Source organism: Cyanistes caeruleus, chromosome 12 (genome assembly GCF_971803275.1).
Source record: "Cyanistes caeruleus chromosome 12, bCyaCae1.hap1.1, whole genome shotgun sequence".
NCBI classification, from domain to species: domain Eukaryota; kingdom Metazoa; phylum Chordata; class Aves; order Passeriformes; family Paridae; genus Cyanistes; species Cyanistes caeruleus.
Window position 1 is genome coordinate 876,654 of NC_141712.1, and position 18,841 is coordinate 895,494.

Below are 18,841 nucleotides of genomic sequence, written 5' to 3' on the forward strand. Positions count from 1 at the left end.
TTCAGCAGCTCTGATTCCCCTAGAAAGAGCAGGACAAAGCCAGTTCAGAGGTGCTGCTGCAGACTGACATTACCCAAATGGACCTGGCTGCTTTCATTCCCTGTGTTAATACAAATACAGGAGTGCTCCTGGTTCCCCCAGATTCAATTCCCTGTGTTACTACTACAAATACAGAGCTGCTCCTGGTTCCCCCAGCCTCCAGCTGCAGCTCCCAGAGAGGGCACATCCTTGTATGGGATGAACTGGTATTGCCCCTAATATATCTTCACATGTTTCAACTTTTCCCTGTTTTTTCTTGGCATCTTGGAAACAGCAACGGTCACCTGGACAGGCTGGCTTCTCGCAGGAGGGGCTCAGGGGACACTTCAATTTGTGGGTGTTTTTCAGCTGGTGCTTAATCACCAGCAAGATGTTCTGATGCTTGAGCAGATTCCAGAACCTGATGTAGTTCAAGAGAGATTTCAATTTGACAAGAATATTCTGCAAAGCTCCCAGGATCAGTTTGGGGTGCCTGCAGCTGTCCATAATGGGTATAAAGGGGAAACAATTAAAAAACCTGTACACGTTCTCTCACCCCCACCTCTGCAGCTCATCCAAGAGCACTCTAAGGACATGAACCCTGAGCACACACATTGTTTAAGCCTCAGAATAAGGCTGGGCAAGGAGACAACCAAGACTGACCTGCCCTTTCTATGTGTCTCTCTCTGTGAACCTTGGGAGATCCTTTCAGATTTTTAAACAGCATTTAATAGTCATGGAAAAATGGTAGGAAAACAAGTAAAAAGATGGAAAGTAGGCAAAAGAGATCTTGCCAGAGGAGGTGGAGAGCAGAGGGAGATGGCCTTTCCAAAGACCATGCAGCACATGCAGCAACTTCTGTAAAAAGCTGAGAAAAAAAAGTGACCACTGTTAGGGCTTGAGGGTGTCACAGCTTCATCACCTTAACAAGACCTTGTAGTTGTTGAGCCCCATGCAAAATGAGACTCCCCTTTCCTGGGATTTTCTTTCTCTCTCAAAGGCTAAGTGGCTTTACATTTGTCTCCTGCACCTCTCTAAACCAACTGAGCAACCCTCTCTGTAGCCATTAATCTTAAAACCTTGGTAATGTGAGCTCAGAGTGCTCACTTGCCTTTCCTGTGTGCAGTTTTTGCATCCACAGCGACTGAACTCTGTTCAAACGCCTTTTGGCAGACTTTGGGTGCCAACAGCCTTGTCAAAGTTTTATTCCAGTTTCAAGCAGAGATTGAAAGATTCACAAATGTCAGATTTGTGTCTGCTCCTCTCCTTGCATAACTTGCAAACACAAGTCATCATGCATGTACTACACCCACAGCCCCTTTTCTTAGCTAAAATAATACAATGCACTTTGGGAGTTTTAAACTCTTCACCTCAGATGAGGGATTCAAGGAGTTATTAATAAAATTATCTATATGAATGTTTTCTAAAGAGACTGAAACACCTGCCCATGTACTCTCTTACAAAGAGCATGGCTGTCAACATCTAAAGATGTTCTGTATTTCTGTCAGGAGTTTTGCTTTTATCAAGGCAGATGAATCCTGTACTACCTGAATTTCTGTTCATGTTAGTACATGGAAGATATTGTTTATACTGTTGGATTGTAAGATAGCTGGATAAAATAAAAATAAGTGTAAATTTTTACATTTTAGTCTGACTATCCTTGGGCAGCAAAAGAGAGAATGAAACTGTGCCACATCCAAAACTCACCAACTGAAGATCTAGATCATAAATCTTGTGCTCTGAGATGTTCCACGGAGGGCCTGGATAGCCAAATCAAAGGATGCATTACATCCCTCATTTAGATAATATTTTTAGCCCCCACATTTTTTTCTCTATGCACTAAAATATAATAATTTTCTATTAAAAAAATTAAATTGTGCTAAATACTTCATAAAGCAAATGTTGGCATGGGCAGACAATAGTCTATGATGGAGGTTTTCATTTACAGCACCTTAATTAAGTTAATCCCTAACTTAGTCCTGAAAATTTCCATAGGAGAGAGTCTATGTGGGAATTTCCACTAAACAAACATAAAAGGCACCTTTCCATTCATCCTCTCAATGTTCACCTTCACTCTACAGCAAAAGCAACAATGGGTTTATACCAGCTTTCCCCCTAAATCAAGGAACACAGCCCAGGTTTCAAGGCTTTCCCTTAGCCCTTCTCATCCTTCAGTATGATATTTTATCCAGTTTTTAATTTTTATAGGGGTACTTCTCCCCACTAAATATTCCAAGGGACTCGAAGTCTTGCGTAATTGAATTACCAAGTTTATAGAAAATCAGTTATAGATGAAATTGCCAAGGTGGGTGTGGGGAAAGAAAGAACATTTCAGCAAGATGTGGCCCATTATGCAAATTTGTCACCACATGCCATACATAATGAATAAACCTTGTGCTCTTAACACTTTGATTATAGTCTATACAGACAATGCAAATTAAAATTCCTGCTGCTCCATAAACGAAATGAGAGGAAATTATGTAAATTCTAACACATTAGATTGATTTGGTTGAAACAAAACCTGCTCCACTTGATATTTTGGGGGAAGTGCCACAATTACAATGATTGAGAAAGTGCAGCGTTAATGAAGTGTGTTATTGCTAATCAATTCCTCCTCCTCTGGTAATGGCTGCATCACCCACTGCCCACGGAGCTGCTGAGCTCTGGGGCACACACTGAGGCTGCCAGGAACTCCTGTTTGCACCAGGAACTCACAGAACTCTGTGACTGACACCCAGGAGGGGCTCATGTTCTCGTGCAGGATCATGGAAGGGTTTGGGTAGAAAGGATCCTAAAAATGACCCCCTGCCATGGGCAGGGACATCTTCCACAAGATCAGGTTTCTCCAAACCCCATCCAACCTGGACTGGAAAACTTTTTGGCAATCCTGCCTGGCTATCTTGGATGCTACTGGAAATCCTAACCAAGCAACTTCCCCTTAAGCAAAAGGTGAGAAATCACCTCTCTGTGAATGACTTCTCCGAAAATAAGGAATTAGATTTTCACCTGGTAATAAATTGACCACGTTTAGTTCATGGAAATTAAAAGCAAGGTCTTTTGGGCTTAAAAGTTCCCTGTCCAAATTAAAGAAACTGAAAAATGGGACTCAACAGTTTCAAAAGTTTCAAATGAAACATTCTTCCAATAACAGTTGCTTGGGTTTGTTGTAGGAATTTGGAATGTCTCTGAAATGGAGTTCACTTGATTAAATTCCGTCATCTGCAGGGACCTGATATGAACAGATCTGATAGAGCTGTTCTACAATTAATCAACAGGTGAAGGCTATGCCTTCTTTACACCAAGCAGAGGAACATCTTTCCAAACATCCTCTCACCATTTTAAACAAAATACTCCTCAGAGCTCCTCACCAAGGTGCTGCAGAATACTGCATTGCTATCTTAATTATTCACTATGCTGTATAAAATAATTAAGTAGTTTATTTATCATATTTTGCAGCCCTTCCTCTAAAATATTTCCATTGCATTTTTAAAGAAAAAAATTTCATTTGCAAAAGGACCTGCATTGTTAGAAACTTGTGGCTCTTATCTCACAGGTAAATACGAGCAGGTGGAATGAGCCACTGTTTTCTATTTAGGTAACTTTTATCTCACTCTCAGAAAAATTTGTCACTGCATGCAGTGACTGCATTTGTTTCCTCTCTCTGCTTATTTGTCTCCGACTAATTTATTTTGGCTCCTGCTGAGACATGAGGAAGCACAGAGACATCTCCCTGCCTTCAGCAGCAGCTTCACGCACAGGACTGGTGCAGGTTGCGAATTAAATGCATCCAAAACCACATCCAAAACCAGGGCAGCACAGGCAAGGAGAGAGCTTTTATGCAGAAATGACGTAGCACATAAACACACAAGACACACACCAAGGCTGGCACTTACCAGAAGAAATTCTAGTATTTTGTGTTTGCTCCATGAACAAGGAAACAACAGGGGTCAGGCCCCGGCTGCGAAAGAAAATTTGGCAGACCGAGAAAAGAGAATGTAAAAATGAAAAGAGAAGGGAAAGAGACAAAAGAATTCATCTCTCCTAGAAATAAAGCGACATTTAGTTTTGCGGGCAGAGGATCCATTCTGGTGGCAGCACACGCTTCTCTGCTACGGCTGGGGTTTAAAAATGCCAATCCATTTCGCCTGATTAATTGTGAATATCGCTGCCGCTGTGAGAGGCACCGGGAGCGCTCGGACTGAGCCCGAGCTTCCCTCCCCTCCCGGAATTTATCCCGGCTTTTGGCCGGGATGCTGCGGGAGCCGCCGCCCCCGCACAAGGATGCCCAGTCTAATTACACCGTGCTAATTAAAATCTCAAAGTGTGACGTGGCCAGAGAGCTACTCAGAACTTGGCACAGACACATTTGCAACCCAAAATGCGAAACATCGCCCAAAACTGAGGATCAGGGGAAACAACGACAACTAAGTGGCTGTCCGGCAGCGGGAGCATTTAGCGTGGGACAGATGTTTTCTTACATAAAACAGACACAAAGGATCGCAGCGGTAAATATCTCACCCCGCAAGAATCATCTTAATTTCCAGCTCAAAAAGACCTTAGAAAACGGAGTCTCTCCACATAGCTTCTCCTTGAATTCTTTGACTTCCCACTGCTTTGTTTATAGGAACAGGCTCTCTTTGATGTTGGAACATTAGAAGGAGTGAAACAATAAATTTCCCATATTCTAATATCCAGGCATCCCGAGCTTGTTCAAGGACCCCTTGATTCATGAAGGCAAATAATTCAATTACCTGAGCTTTAATCAAGGAGTCGCTGCAGTCCCTTTTTGATGTGCATTGGGCTGTTTGAAGCTCCTCACAGATAAGTGGCCCACACGGGCTTTAACCCTTTTGGCAGCAGCAGCAGAGTGCAGGCAGCACTCTGGCCAAGTGAGCCCCACTGCACCATTTGGGAATGCTGCTCCAGGAGGAGGCAGGGCAGGTCCAGGAGGAGCCCGCTACCACACTTGATGGGATGTTCACTGAAAGGCTGAACCTCTTCTAAACAAGCTAAAATTATTTCCTAGTCAAGTCAACCTGTCCTAAAAGCATTTTTGGGAGCTGCTCTTTAGATGGCACGACACTGAGACATAACAACACTGCTGAGAAACAAAGGGGTTTGCCTTGGCAGCACAAGAGATTTCATAATGTTCCTGCTTCCCAACTATTTCCCTCAAAAGAAATGGAAGTGGGCACACTCCAGTGGGACTCCTCTAGTCGGGTGAAAGTACTCCTCAAATAGCAAAATCAAGTAGATTTAAGCATTCCCTCTCCTCACAGACAAGCACCTGGATGAATTAATCTGTGTCATGACCAAGTCAAAGCCCTGGTCGTGGTGCCTGCAGAAAACCAGAAACTAAAGTCAATGCAGACATTGTGCTCTCAGCTGATTTGCCTTTCTGAATATGATTACGGAGAGAATTCCTCCGCATAAATGAGGAATTAGGCTCCTCTTCATTCATTCTAAGATTCTTTTGGGACATGAGGAGGGTTCTAAAAAGACATAATTAGAAGGCATAATTAATATATAGCGATCTCTCAGTTCTCTGCACAGCTCCAAAAACACAGCCATGGATACACCCCTAATTTTAGCAGCAGTTCCATGGATTATGAAAATGACCTCACCAGACTACTGAGATGTGGCAAAAACAGTTCTGCAACAGGACTTTTTCTGGTCTCATTCACAGCAGAAAGGCATCTGTCCTTCACAGCACAGCTGGGGAAAGGATCCCTGTCATGCAGAGTGACATCTCAATTCACAGGGATACAGGCTGCAAAAAGCATAATGAGCATGCCTGCCTTCCCCAAGATAACAAGCAAATTATTTTGGGGCATGAGGATGTAGATGGAAATTCATGTATTTACATTAAAATGCTTGATAATTTATTAATAAGTTGGGATGTTTCTGATTTGTTGGAAAATAAAACTTGGGGCCTTCTGTAAAGCCCAGAGAGGAAATGTGTATAATGAATTGGTAAGAATGAGAAAAGAAGTCAATGTAGACATAATTTTATACATTTTCCATAAAGCCAAAGGATCTGCATATATAACTAACATGAGAAATGGGAAACCTTCCTCTTTGAGCAAACACCCCTGGTAACACCAGTGAAAAGTGTTAAAGGAGGAGCTGCTAATCTCAAATTCAACAAGCAATTAGCATTCATTAAAGTAATAAAATGCCCAAAGCACTTATGGATTAAATACAGTATACTTTAAAGAACATGGAAACAGTTAAAAAATAAGCTTTACTCCAGTTTATTTTGAATTATTTCATTTCTAGTAAAAAGGATGTGATTTCCAGATGGGAGATACCTGTGGGCAAAAACATTCTCCTTCTTCAGTAGGCAAAATGACTAAATACCAATGGAGAAGCCTTTTGTATTCATTAATTTAATTTACATTATTTTCTTAAAAAAGTATCAATGACCTTGTGTGAATTTTGGGGGAACAAAAAGTAAATAGAAATAAAAAGCCCTGAGTTTTGGTAGTTTGCCTAAAACACACGACTTCCAAGAAATAACTTGCTGGTTAGTAATTTCTGAAGGGAAATACCATAAAGGCTGAGCTGTTTCCCAGACTGTTTGTGGGGATAGTCACAAGCAGTATTTCACAGCTCTTTGAGCAAAATTCAGAATTGCATCCAGTGCATCAGGGATGGGAGATGTGCACAGTCTGGTCAGTGCCCTTAGGATGCCAGGAAAGCAGAAATTCCAGAAGCACTCTCCCTGACCTCCAGCTCATCCCAAAAAAGCCAAGGTCATGACAAGGAGCAACTGCAAATCTTGGTAAATCTGAGAGCCGGCTTCCTCTGCAGACTTGGTTATTTCAACCCAACTCATTTGGTGTTCAACTTGATTGGATAATTAAACACATATTAGTGCAATTTCATCCACTTGATGGAGCATTGACAGCATTCCTAACAACTGGCAGGATCAAAACCTGGCTGAGCCGTGTGATGCATGACTCAATCTAAACTCAAACGCACATTCAGTGTAACTACCAAAACTCCACATTTTCTTGATGTGACAGAAATGTCACATCAAGGGTGTTGCTCAATAATCCCAAGGAATAACCCCATGAACTCCAGCACTTGTCTGCTTTAGATCAGGTTCACCAGTCTGAATTTAACCAGGAAAGTGCAAACATCAGATAAACAGCTGAAACTTGCCTGCTAGTAAAAATCATTTAAAAAGGCTGCTAACCACAGTAACAAAGTTCTGAGCATGTATTAACCAAGGCACATTCCCTGTGCCTTCCAAAAGTACAAATCCACACTGAAGGGCACAACAAGGTGGAATTCAATGTCAAGTCCATGCCATGAGGAAAAAATAAATCAGCAATTAGACTTTTGATTTTCCTCATGTGTTTTGACTGCTCCTTTAAAGCCCAAGCCAGCAGCCCCTAGGTAATTTGTGATGCTCCAGAATGACAGCACATCCCTGCAGCCTGGAGTGAATCCTCGTGCTACCTTTTCCATGGATTTCATCATGTCCAGGTACCATGTTATAGCTGCACATTGCACTTCTCTGTTGATGCAGCAGGGCTGTTTCCCACTTCCTCTTTCAGAAGAGTGCTCAGGTATTTCTCAGATTTCTCTTGCCTCATTTAAACATGGGGTTTTCTTTGTTATGAAGTAAATAATTATTGAAGTAATTGAATGTACCAAGAATTAATTTTAGCTCCTCCCAGCACTTTGATATCTACTGAGAAAAACACACAGACAAATGAGTTTTTGCTGTTGGATCAAAAAAGTGAAATAATGTCAGCAGAAAGTCACTGGACATCAGCTCCAAGCTTGTAGTGAGGAGTGTGATTGCCCTGCAGGCTGGACATGGAAACCTTGCTTAATTCAGGAAGTAGCAAGAGTCAGAGGAGAAGGCAAATGTGGGATAAGCCTGACCCAAAGAAGCTAAGAAGAATGTTTCCACTTTTGAACAGAAGTGGAGCTGGCTGAGTAAAGGAGAAATACGAAAATAAAAAAAAAGAATGGTCAGAAGAGGTTGCTTTACCTGCTAAATGTAAGGGTATGGGAGAGCAGAGCAAAGTCTGCACTGCAAAGTGAGCAAGTCTGGGGTTGAAATGTTCACTGAATTTGGAGATTTGGAGCTGCACAGGGAGAGAAGGATCTGACAAACTGAGGGGCAAGGAATCTCATCCACACCTCAGCAAGGTGAGTGAACTGCAGCTGAAGTGTAGGAACCTGAGAACCTAAGGCAAGCCCAGGAGCACAGGCAGGATTCCAAGGGCACAGAGACATCAGTCTCAGCTGTTGTACATAGTTTGTTGTCAGCCAGGTCATGCAGATGCCCCAATTAGCTCAGAATGCTCCAAATCAGTTTTGTTTGTCCAGGGCAGTGGACTGTGACCTGCAGCACCGAGGAAGGGATCAACTAAAACCAGTTTCACTTACAGGGCTGTAGCCAAAGCACCACAGAAAACCAGAGATCGCTAAGAGGATTTGTAACTCAACACTTGAAACATAATGAATTTATGACTATTAATTTTTTTCATATAAATATTACAAGATTCATAATTTTAAGGACAGAAAGAACAATTATGACCATCCTGTCTGACCTACAGCCACATGTACTGCTACCTAATCAGCCCTTTTTTATGTAAATGACAAATTGTTTGCATGCAAATGCCACTGCCTGCGCTGTTTTCTTCTTGCTTTAGAAAAAGAAATGCTATGGAAATTGTCCCTGTGCTAAAAAGAATTGAAATGCATACTAATCAGCCATATTCTCCCAGATATACCAGCTATAATTGGAACAGTAACAAATAAAAAGGCAACAATCAGCACTGGACCAAATTTCCTATTTGAATCAGACCCCAAGTAAAATTATTATTCAGCTGCTTTTCAAAATTTTTGAACCTCTTACATTTGGAGAAATTGAGTTTGAAACTGAATGAACAGAGACTTTTCACTAATGTGAAATATTGAAGATCTCTGGAATTTCAATTGCAAGAAAAATATAATGAAAGAGAATGGGAAGGAGCCATTATTATAAAAAATACCTGTTGTCTGTGTGCACTGGATAAATGCTGGAGTAATTCTCAGTTCCACCAGGCTGCTGATCCCTGTGGCTCGTGCAATATGCAATGGGAAGGTCTGATCAGTGATCTGGACGTGCTGAATTCACCTGGCAGCATTCAGTTGCTCTAAGATTGTTCCTTCCTGGAAAACAGCTCAAAGCCATCCCTGCCTGATCAGGAAGTGCTATGAAAGCAAGACATGCACTAAACCTTGTCTTCAGTGGTGATCTACCATGAGCTGAGTGATGCTGAGAAATCCTCAACTGCACCAGTGTGTGGTCAGGTCTCTGAAGGGAGCACTGCTCTGAGGAGGGTGAGGTTGAATCCTAGACTTGAATCCCAACATTTCAACTGTGTTTTCTATTCTAATGAGACTTTTCTTAATTTCTAAATGCCATTCAAAGTCCTGTATTTGCCTCAGGATCTCTATCAAATTAAACTATGTCCAAAAATTACGGATAAACTTTTTGAATTGTATTTTCCTTGAGGTTGCAAATTTTACTTGTTGCTTCCATCAAAGTTTTCCAGTCACTTCTATAAATGGAGTGTACAAAATGCACATAAGGTGCAGGCAGGTCTGTGACTATAAAGGTCTGGAAACCCTTGTTTGGGGGCTGGCATAATTACAGGTATTTTGCTTGGGCAATGAAAATACATTTATTTTTGGTTTAAATGCCAGCCAACTTTGCATAAACTCTATTTCTTTTGTTTGCCTTGCAATGTCTATACACATAAAAAAACTAAAAACTTAGTTGATAAAAGATGAAAGGAGTAAGAGAGTTATTCACTCAGCAGCCAAGATCTGTGAGATAATTACTTTAAATCAAGAAGGGGCAGACCATTTAAATTTATGACTTAATGCCGACACATGCATGTATTAATAAAACAGTTAGCATTAAGGAAAATAGGGTTTAGTCTCCTGATTCCAACAGAGCCATCATTTCTGCTTTCCACTGAACTAATGACTTAGCCTTGGCAGAATGATATGTATGCATGTATTTAACTATTTAACTTAACCACTGAGACCAATTAATGTGTTTCTGAAGTTTGATTTTATTTAAAAGTATATATCAGCAGCCTCACTGGGATCAAAATTATGTTGAACCAGAGTTTATATGGCAGCAGTTTAACCTTAAGTGTGACTCCCTGCCTTGGAATATCTGATGTAAAAGAAAGAGCACTAAAACGTGTGCAGAAGCAGCAGCCCTTCAGTAGGACTGGCAGGGAGCTAAGGAAGTTTTTGGTTTCCCAGGGTAGCACAGACTGAGCGATGAGGGGCTCACTGGGAGGGAGCCCCAGTGAGAGGGCACAGCACTGATTCACCGCCGGTCCTGGTTTGGAGGACAGGACGTAGGGACAAACCTGACCCAGCCAGGCTGAGATCCAGCTGGCCTTGCTCATAGGACAAGAAAACCTGCACCAGGTACATCATACAAAGACAGAGGAGTTCAATGCTCGGTGCTGTGCAGCTCACAAACACAAAAACTCTGTTTTCAAGGGTTTTTGAATAAAATTCCTCCTGCTTATCTCTCCAGTGTTTCGCTGCACAGGCAGGTGTCCTCGCAGTATCACTGGGGGCTCATGGCAACAGTGTCAGTCTGCACCAACACCATTTAATGAAACCTTAAAATAAAAAACCAGAATTAATGTCTAGACAGACATTTCCTACAGCTGACATTCACATATCAAAGTCCTGTCCAATTTTGTCTGCATTATCATGTTCCATGATCCACAATTTCTGTCAGTGTATCTATAATGTGGCTACAGTCTACCTGTTGATGAACAATTAAACATCATTATAATAATGAATTATATTTGGAAACCTCTTGCTGCACTGTTCACCAATCACTCTGGAAAATCCTGGCTCCTTTTTTACATTTGGTTACTTGGTCCTTTTTTTTTTTAATCCATTTACATTGATTTCTACTATTCCAACTCTGCCTGCCATTGCATTCCAATTAAGAATTCTGATGAACTCTTCCTGATTCAGAAGGGAGAGGTCTCTCACTCACTGCCAAATTTTGGAGTGAAAAAAAACCAACCACACATACAAAACCCACTTAGAATTCTCTTAAACCAGCACTTCCAAACCGGGGAGCTAAATGATGGCTGGTGGAGCCAGCAGAGCTCGGCGGGACAGGGATCCTGCGAGCCACGGCACCACCCAAGCAGTGAAGGAAGGAGCCCCGATGCCTTTGTCAGGCAAAAAGAGCCTCAATGTCGCCTTCCCCCGGCCACCGCTCAGCACTGAGCTGCATTCACTCGTCTCTAATTCCGGCCGGCTCGAGGCACCGCCGATGTCCCAGCTGATGTCCCAGCCCTGCGGGACCTTCTCGGGACCGCCTGAGCAGCACTGGCAGCTCGAGGTTCCCTCCCAGCCTGAGCACAGGGAGCAGCAGAGAGCTGTTCCCTGCCCTGCAGCACAGAAGATGGGCACTGACAGGGCTCCCGTGCCCTTTTGCCTGTGCAGGAACCACTGATGCTCTCCCCAAGGGTTGTTCCACCAACATAATTCTTAATTAATAGCCTCTCTCAGGCCGTAGATAGAAAACTGTACAGGTAGCATGGCACAGTGCTGCCTGGGTTTGGCATCAGTTGTAGGCAACTGGATGAGGTGTGTGAATGAACTTCTCTGGCTGCAGCAGCAATATTGTCGAGTTCTGCACTGTTATGGTATATCCTTCTTATACACAGCAATGTGGTTGGTCTGAGTCAAATCAAAGACCAAGTCTGCAGGAACAGCCCAAAGGGGATGTCCAGAAGAACATCAGAAGAAGGCAGCTGGAGTAAGCCTCTTTCCATGCCTGCAACCATTTCAAATCTATATGATCACGTACATCCTTGCTGGTCAGCATCCAGCATGGATGGGCTTTGGAGCAGCCTGGGATAGTGGAAGGGGGTGGAAGGAAATGAGCTTTACGGTCCATTCCAACCCAGACAACTCACTGATTTTGTGGGTAGTAACAGCAACATCTTTTGTGTTCCAGTGTGCTGCAGGATATATGGAAGTAATTTGGACCAATCTGCTTTTCTCATTCCTTTAGCTGTAAGCTTCACTGACCTGGATGTGAACAGATAAAATTAGTCCAATTTGGCCTAATATGATTTTTTTTTTCTCCTATCAAGGATGTCTAAGATCTCTCAAGCCCGATAACGTCACTGAAAGAAATACATTTTGTTTCACTGTATCATTTTTTCCCGCTTTTAAACTCTTGGCATGGCATGAACCGACGCTGCCTTTGAAAACAGAGGAAGGAGCGAGCAAAAACCCCTCCTAGAGGGGCCCGCGCTGTTATTCCACACCCAGCCTCCAGCTGTGGAGTCAGCTTGTCTGCAGACAAGCCGCACTTCCAGCATGCCAAAAATCCTCCGCCAGAGCCAAGACGGTGCCGCACGGCCGCAGGTGAGGCGGTGCAAGGCCCGGAGGGCTGCGGAACCCCGGGCTCCGGGCTTTTCCCACAGAACCGGCCCCGGGAACGCTCCGGCCCCGCATCCCCGCATCCCGCGGGCAGCGCTGCCCCCTGCCGGCCGGCCGCCGCAGCGCAGCCCCGCCGAGCGGCCCCTTCCCCCGCTAACAGCGCACTCCGCGCCCCGCTCGTCCCACAGGCCAAACCTCAGCCCCAAACACCACGCACGGCTGCTACATTTCCTCCTAAAATACCATAAAAGGTTTTACTCCGTGCCCGGTATGTAACTAAGCAGATGGGTACGGTGCTCCTTGACCTGTAAGAGCGTATCTGACGTACAAAGACACAGATGGCCTAAAATGTCCATAAAGTCCTCTTAGTTCACCCAAAGTGCCCGACCCAGTCTCCATTTAAATCAATGGCCACCTCGCCATTTCTGTCCACAAACCTTGGCTTGGCCCCAGCAAAGAAACAACGAAAGCTGAAGGGCCATTAAAAACATAAAAATGGGCATGGCATAGGAAATTATACACAGATTTTAGCTTAAAATGCTTGTAGAAGAACTCTCTCACACACACATACAAAGTCCAGGAAGTATGTTGCTGAACTGTTTTAAATTAATTGATTCCAGATGAGACCTCTGCTTCACACATACTGAAAATATTTCGCTAAACATCCAGCTCACAAAATGAATTCAAAATTCAGTTAGGTGGTTCACCAAAAAGAAGAGATGCCAGTTGTGCGAGATGACTTGAAATTTCTGTAATGGCTGAGCTAGAAATAGCTTCTATTGTGGAATTCTCATCACTCAATGGTTTGTTTGTCAAGTTATGCTGTTATGTTACAATAATTGCAGAAAATAAGAATGTTTGTCTCAGTCTACTGTAACTCTGAACTTCACATATGTTCCTTACACTAAATTAAATATGTCAGATGTTGTCAGAATAGCATATTAATTGAAGCTGAAATCACATGATATACTTTAAAGCATTTTATCTGATAAATCACAGAAATCACTCCAATCTTTGCAGTTTCCTGATATTTTTATGCAGAAGAAAAATTAATTTAGCTGCCCTATCTCTCAATCAACCATTTCTATACATATTTTCCTCTGAAACTGCTGCTGATAAATTGCTATGAGTTATCCCCTGGCATGTCCTATTGTAGCAGCATTTCTGCTAATGAAGTAATCTAGTTCCTACTGATTTCTTTGGACAGGCAACACTTATAATTGTAGCAAAGTTAAAGCTGATGTGGTGAAGCCTATAAATAGCATTCTCTGTCCATGCTCATTCTCTGATGTACAAGGCTGAGGTGAAAAAAAAATCCTATTTCTGGGCCTAAGAACAAGAGCCTGTCAAAGAAAGATGTCCTTCAGGTAAAATTTTCCTAAAGGATTTCCAATTCTTTTACTAAATATCTTGTTCTTAGTTCTGTAAGTTTATTTTGTTCTTCTGCAAGAAGCAGGAGAACTGCTTTTGAACTACAGCCAGGAACTTCTGTGTTCTAGAGCACAGCCTCTTCTGGACTCAGAAACATGCTCCAAGAATGCCTTGTGTGTGAAGGCATGAAGCTCAGAGCAGACCTCCTGCTCCCAATCTCCCCCTGCTCTCACTGCCCCTCTCCCAGCCACAGGAACTGTGCAGCTCTGCCAGGGATCTGCTGCTCCCGAGACAGCATCTGCAGCTCCCTGCCATGGACTTGCACATATCTGCTTATAAAACCAGCCAAAGGACTGAACACAAGCATCGATTTGTGCTCCAAACCTCGATGGACAGACCTGGCTGAGGCAGATGTCAGGTTAATTATTGCAAGACTTCTACACTGAAAGGCAATTTATTCATTGGAATCCGTTAGCCAGCATGGAAAAAGAGAACAAAGTATTTACCTGGAGAACCATACAGACTTTGGAAACACTGAGGCAGACGAAGAGCAAGGGAGGGGGAAAAGAGATGGACATTCAGCAGCGCCTGAGTGCTGCTTCCCTGCTCTTGAGCCCGGTGGTGCCTCTCTTATCCAACAGTTCCATTATTAAATAATTCAAAACATTTAATTTCTTAATAGAGAGGCACAGAGTCTGTGAAAACCTTATCGTATCACCATCACAAATCAACAGGAAGAAAGTCTTTTCCAGGGAGTTGCTAGTAATTGGAACGTGAAAAAGAAATGAGCATTCTCCTCATAAAGGGCCAATTTCTGAATTAGTGACCTCATTTGCTAAAGAGGTTCCTTTGTCACAGATATCTGGGTAGGTAAATACTGTGTTACACAGCTACTCTGTCCTTTGTAGCAGCGGTACAAAGAAGCTCTCCCAGCACATACTGGTTCTCTCCTCACCAAATGAATATTTAAAAGAGTAGACAATAAAGGGGGACTTCTATAGAAGGTGAAGGCATTTGTATCATGATGTCAGACTGCTATATGTGCTCCCAAAGGGCTGCACAGGAAGCACTTTTATTCTAAACTTAATGGTATTTATGGGGACCTGCAGCCTGATCTATTTTATCATCCTAGGGGATGTGCTTATGCATGCATCACCCAGGAGTCTAACGCTTTTTGGACCAGCCCGTGTTAGAGACAGATACCATTTTGGTACCTTGTGAATAGTAATGCGTTTGAAAGCCAGCAAAATAATTAAATAAATAAATAAGGGGTGGGGGGGGAAGGATATAAATCAAAGTCTTTGCCTTTTTCATTCTGGCTAGAGTATTCTTCATTTCATGCACTCCTAATTCCTGCATATCCATTTCGTGCCTGGGAGCTACGGCGTAAGTAAAAGATTTTCAGTTCGGGGCTTTCAGCATCGCTTCTCCGGAGGAACATTTTTAAACGGCCAGACGCTCGCCCTCCCCCTCCCCGCCCCCGAGCAAGAACTGAAGTGAGGAAAAAAAAAATTAAAATAATAAAAATAATAATAATAGTAATAGTAATAATGAAAAGCAGCGCGTACCGGAGCGTTCTCCTTCTCCCTCCGGAGAGCCGAGCGCGCCCCGGGGCCCCCGCGTCCGCCGCAGCGCCCGCACAGCGCCCGGCCCCGCTCGGCTCCCCTCCGCACACTGCCCGGCCCCGCCAACTTCGGGGGGCCCGCGAGCACCCCCCGCTCCCCCCGTCCTTCCCGAGCTGACACACGCTCAGCCCCGCCGCTTCCCTTCCCTTGCCGGTGCCGGTCCCTTCCCCGCGGGGCTCGCAGCGCTGCCCCCGCCGCTCCCCGGCTCCCCCCGCTCACCTGCGGCTCCGGCGGGGCTGGCAGCGTCCCTCGGCCGCCTGCGGAGCGGGGACACCGGGCAAGTCCCATTCACAAGTGGCCGCGGAGCGGGCTCGGCAGCATCTTCAGCCTATTACACTCCAGCGGCAGCGGCTGCTGAATGAGGCTCCGAGCTAGTGGCAGGAATTAGAAAGAGGGAGGGAGGGGAAAGGGGAGAGGGAGGGAGAGGGAGCAAGGGGAGTGAAGCAAGATTAGAGGAAGGGAAAAGCTGGAGGCTGTTGCTTCGTCTCGATTTTCCTGTCCCTTCCCCCCAGCCCAGGGGGAGCGCAGCCCCCGGCCCTGCCCTCCCGCCGGGCCCCGCTCCCGGCGCCGCTGCCCGCGGGGACCGCCTGGGCCTGAGGGGCGAAACGGGCGGGGGAAGGAGCCCAGGGCAGCCCTGGCCCCGTGCCCGGCCAGGGGCGGGTGTCCCCTCCCCGCGGCTCGTTCCGCACCCTCTCGGTCACGGCTGCGAGGGGGCCGGGGACCCTCATGGTGCGGCGAGCTGCCCCGAGGGGCTGGGGCTCCCCTCCTGTGGCCTCTGCAGGCTGCCCGGGGCCGCTGGGCTGAGGCACGCCAGAGCTCCGTGCCTGGGGACACAGGCTCGGCTGGGCGGCACGGACAGCGCCAGCGTTTTATACTCAATCCAGTCATGTTTCCTGTCAGGAGCAGACATTTGTCCAGGAATAAAAAAAAAAAAAAAAATAAATAAAAAAAAAAATAATAAAAAAAAAAAAGACAAAAAAGAAAAAAGAGAAAGTTCCTCAGGCATTTCTGAATGTGGAAAAATCTTGGCCTCTTGGCTCACAGCCAGAGGCTGAGGCCAGGCCTGGGGGTGGAGGGGGGTCTCTGGGTCTCTCCCCTTCTCGGTTGCCCCTCTCCCACTCCCCGTTCTCCTCACCTGCAGTGATTCCCAGCCGTGGCTGAGCTCCGTGACCGCGGGGAGCAGCACCCCCAGCCCGTGCACCCTCCACACCCCGCGGCAGCTCGCAGCCCCTCACTCCCACACAGGCACAGGGGAGCCTGCCAACCCCCTCTGACCCAGCAGCACCATCGTGCCCCACCCGTGTGAGCCTGGGAGCGCAGCCGGTGCCACCCGGGTGGCTGTGGAGCAGGGCAAGGAAGGATGCAACACGTGGGGCCTCCAGAATAAGGATTGCATTCAGTGCTGGAATAAACCTGGTACCTCTTTGTGAAGATTTCTGCCCACCCTCAGGCATCCCATCCCTCTGCTCGTTCCCCAGGCCCCAAGGCAGCACTGGTGCTGCTCTGGGACCTCACCACCCAGCCCTGGAGAACAAGGCTTTTATATTCTGTGGTTAATTAGCTCTGCCAATAATTCCAGGCAAAGGAAAAAAAAAAAAATTGGCGCAAAAGCTGCCACTGTACAAACAAAGACTTTGGAGGGAGGAAAGCTGATAAACAATGCATCCTTAGGAGCCCAAGGGATGCTAAACGTAGCACAGTGGAGCACAAAGTCATAGAATTGTTTAGTAGAAAAGCCCTGTAAAACCATCAAGTCCAACTGCTCTCCCAGCACTGCCAAATCCACCACTACATGCTGTCCTCAAATGCCACATCCACATATCTTTGAGTGCTTGGGTCACCACTTCCCTGGACAGGTCCTTGACAACCTTTTCAGTGAAGAAATTTTCTCTAATAGCCAATCTAAACCTCCCTTGATGCAGCCTGAGACCATTTTCCCTTGTCCTGTTTAACAGAGCCCGACCCTCACCTGGCTACAACCTCCTGTCAGGGAATTGCAGAGAGCTCTGAGGAGTGGGAGCCTCCTTTTCTCCAGGCTAAATAACCCCAACCCTGCCTGATGGGAGCCCTGGGAAAATAACAGGAGCCTTCTGGCTGCAGAGCTGGGGCTTGGAATTAAGGACAAAATCTGCTTCAGAGCATGGCTGAGAGTTGACATTTCAGTTCAGAAAGGCCCAGGGACAGACCTGGGTGTGCCACAAGGGGAGAGGATGAGACTTGGAGCACAGACACAGCCCCAGGACTACTCCTGGGGAGCCAGGTAGCTGAACAGGGTGAGAAACAAGGGCAGTGGCCGTTGTTGGGATAGCCAGGAATAAACCCAGAAACACCCCAGGGACTGAGCTGAAAGCATGAGGTAAGAGCAAAGCAGAGTAATTAGTACTGAAGTTCTAAGGGCTTAATTTTGTTAGGAATACGGCTGTGGGACTAAGACAACATGTTTCAAGAGTGGGTTTTGAGGGACATTTCAAGGAGCAATAAAGGCCATCAAGAAATGAAACATGGAAAGGGTTCTTTGGGAATGTCTTTAGGGAGATGTGAATGAGGAAGGAGGGTGGTGCAGATTAATTTGTATAATTTTGTAATGAAATTGGTTTTGGACAGAAAATAGGAAAGTCAAGTATGTATCAAAATTGATTATATAGACCCAGTCCAAACCTGTTGCCTTCAATGGACACATGTCAATCTTGTGGTGATGGTGAAAGAATTACCATTTGGCTTTGTCATGGGTACAGGACTAGTGGGCTCTGCCATAACTGCCACCAAACTGAGACCTGAGATCTGCCTTAGGAGTTTTTCCCTTTTTTCATTCCCTTGCTGACGCTAGGCACCATGGTGGAGGGGATGACTTTTGTAATTCCCTTTTTAAATGGCTGAGATCAGATTTTTTTGACTATAAAGGAAATGTGAAAGCAATTTTAATCTAATTAAGCATATACAATAGGTACCCATAATATTCTCTAGTCAAAGAGCGTATTGATCTATAATGAAAGGTTTTATTAATTCCATTCAAGGATGCACGTTAACAAATGAGTGCAGAAACATCTGATCCGGAGAGAGCCTTGTATGGTCCCTTCCTTCTGCATTGAAATCTCAGCATAAAGTAATCAGATTCTGCTATTATTTTTCTCATTTGTTCATCTTCCCATAGGATCTATGGATAGATGAGCCTTATCTACAAACAAAATTGAAGCAAAACTCCTGCTGGAATCTGTGTTTGCACCTCTGGCAAAGTCCCAAGACTGATTACCTGAATAACCACTGTGGAATTAATTTCACCTACCTTAAGACATTTTAAAATTGAGTCTCTAACAGGCTGTCTGTAGAAAAAGTTCAGTTAATGTCAATAAACAGTCCCTCTAACTGGGACAGGC

At 44.9% G+C, this 18,841-nt stretch overlaps 1 protein-coding gene across 7 annotated transcripts in view; it reads right to left on the reverse strand.

Moving 5' to 3' along the window:
* CDH11 (cadherin 11) overlaps positions 1-17,016 on the reverse strand; it is an 82,544-nt gene extending 65,528 nt beyond the window's left edge. The window contains exons 1-2 of one of the 7 annotated variants that reach the window (XM_086848273.1): positions 16,888-17,016; positions 15,687-15,838 (exon numbers count right to left, since the gene is read on the reverse strand). The gene's annotated coding sequence lies outside the window, so the exon portion shown is untranslated. Of the gene's footprint in view, positions 1-3,911; positions 4,239-15,686; positions 15,839-16,156; positions 16,372-16,602 lie in introns of those variants that run through there. The other 6 variants (XM_086848279.1, XM_086848280.1, XM_086848276.1 and 3 more) reach the window with 6 other exon arrangements.
* Positions 17,017-18,841: the final 1,825 nt, after the last annotated feature.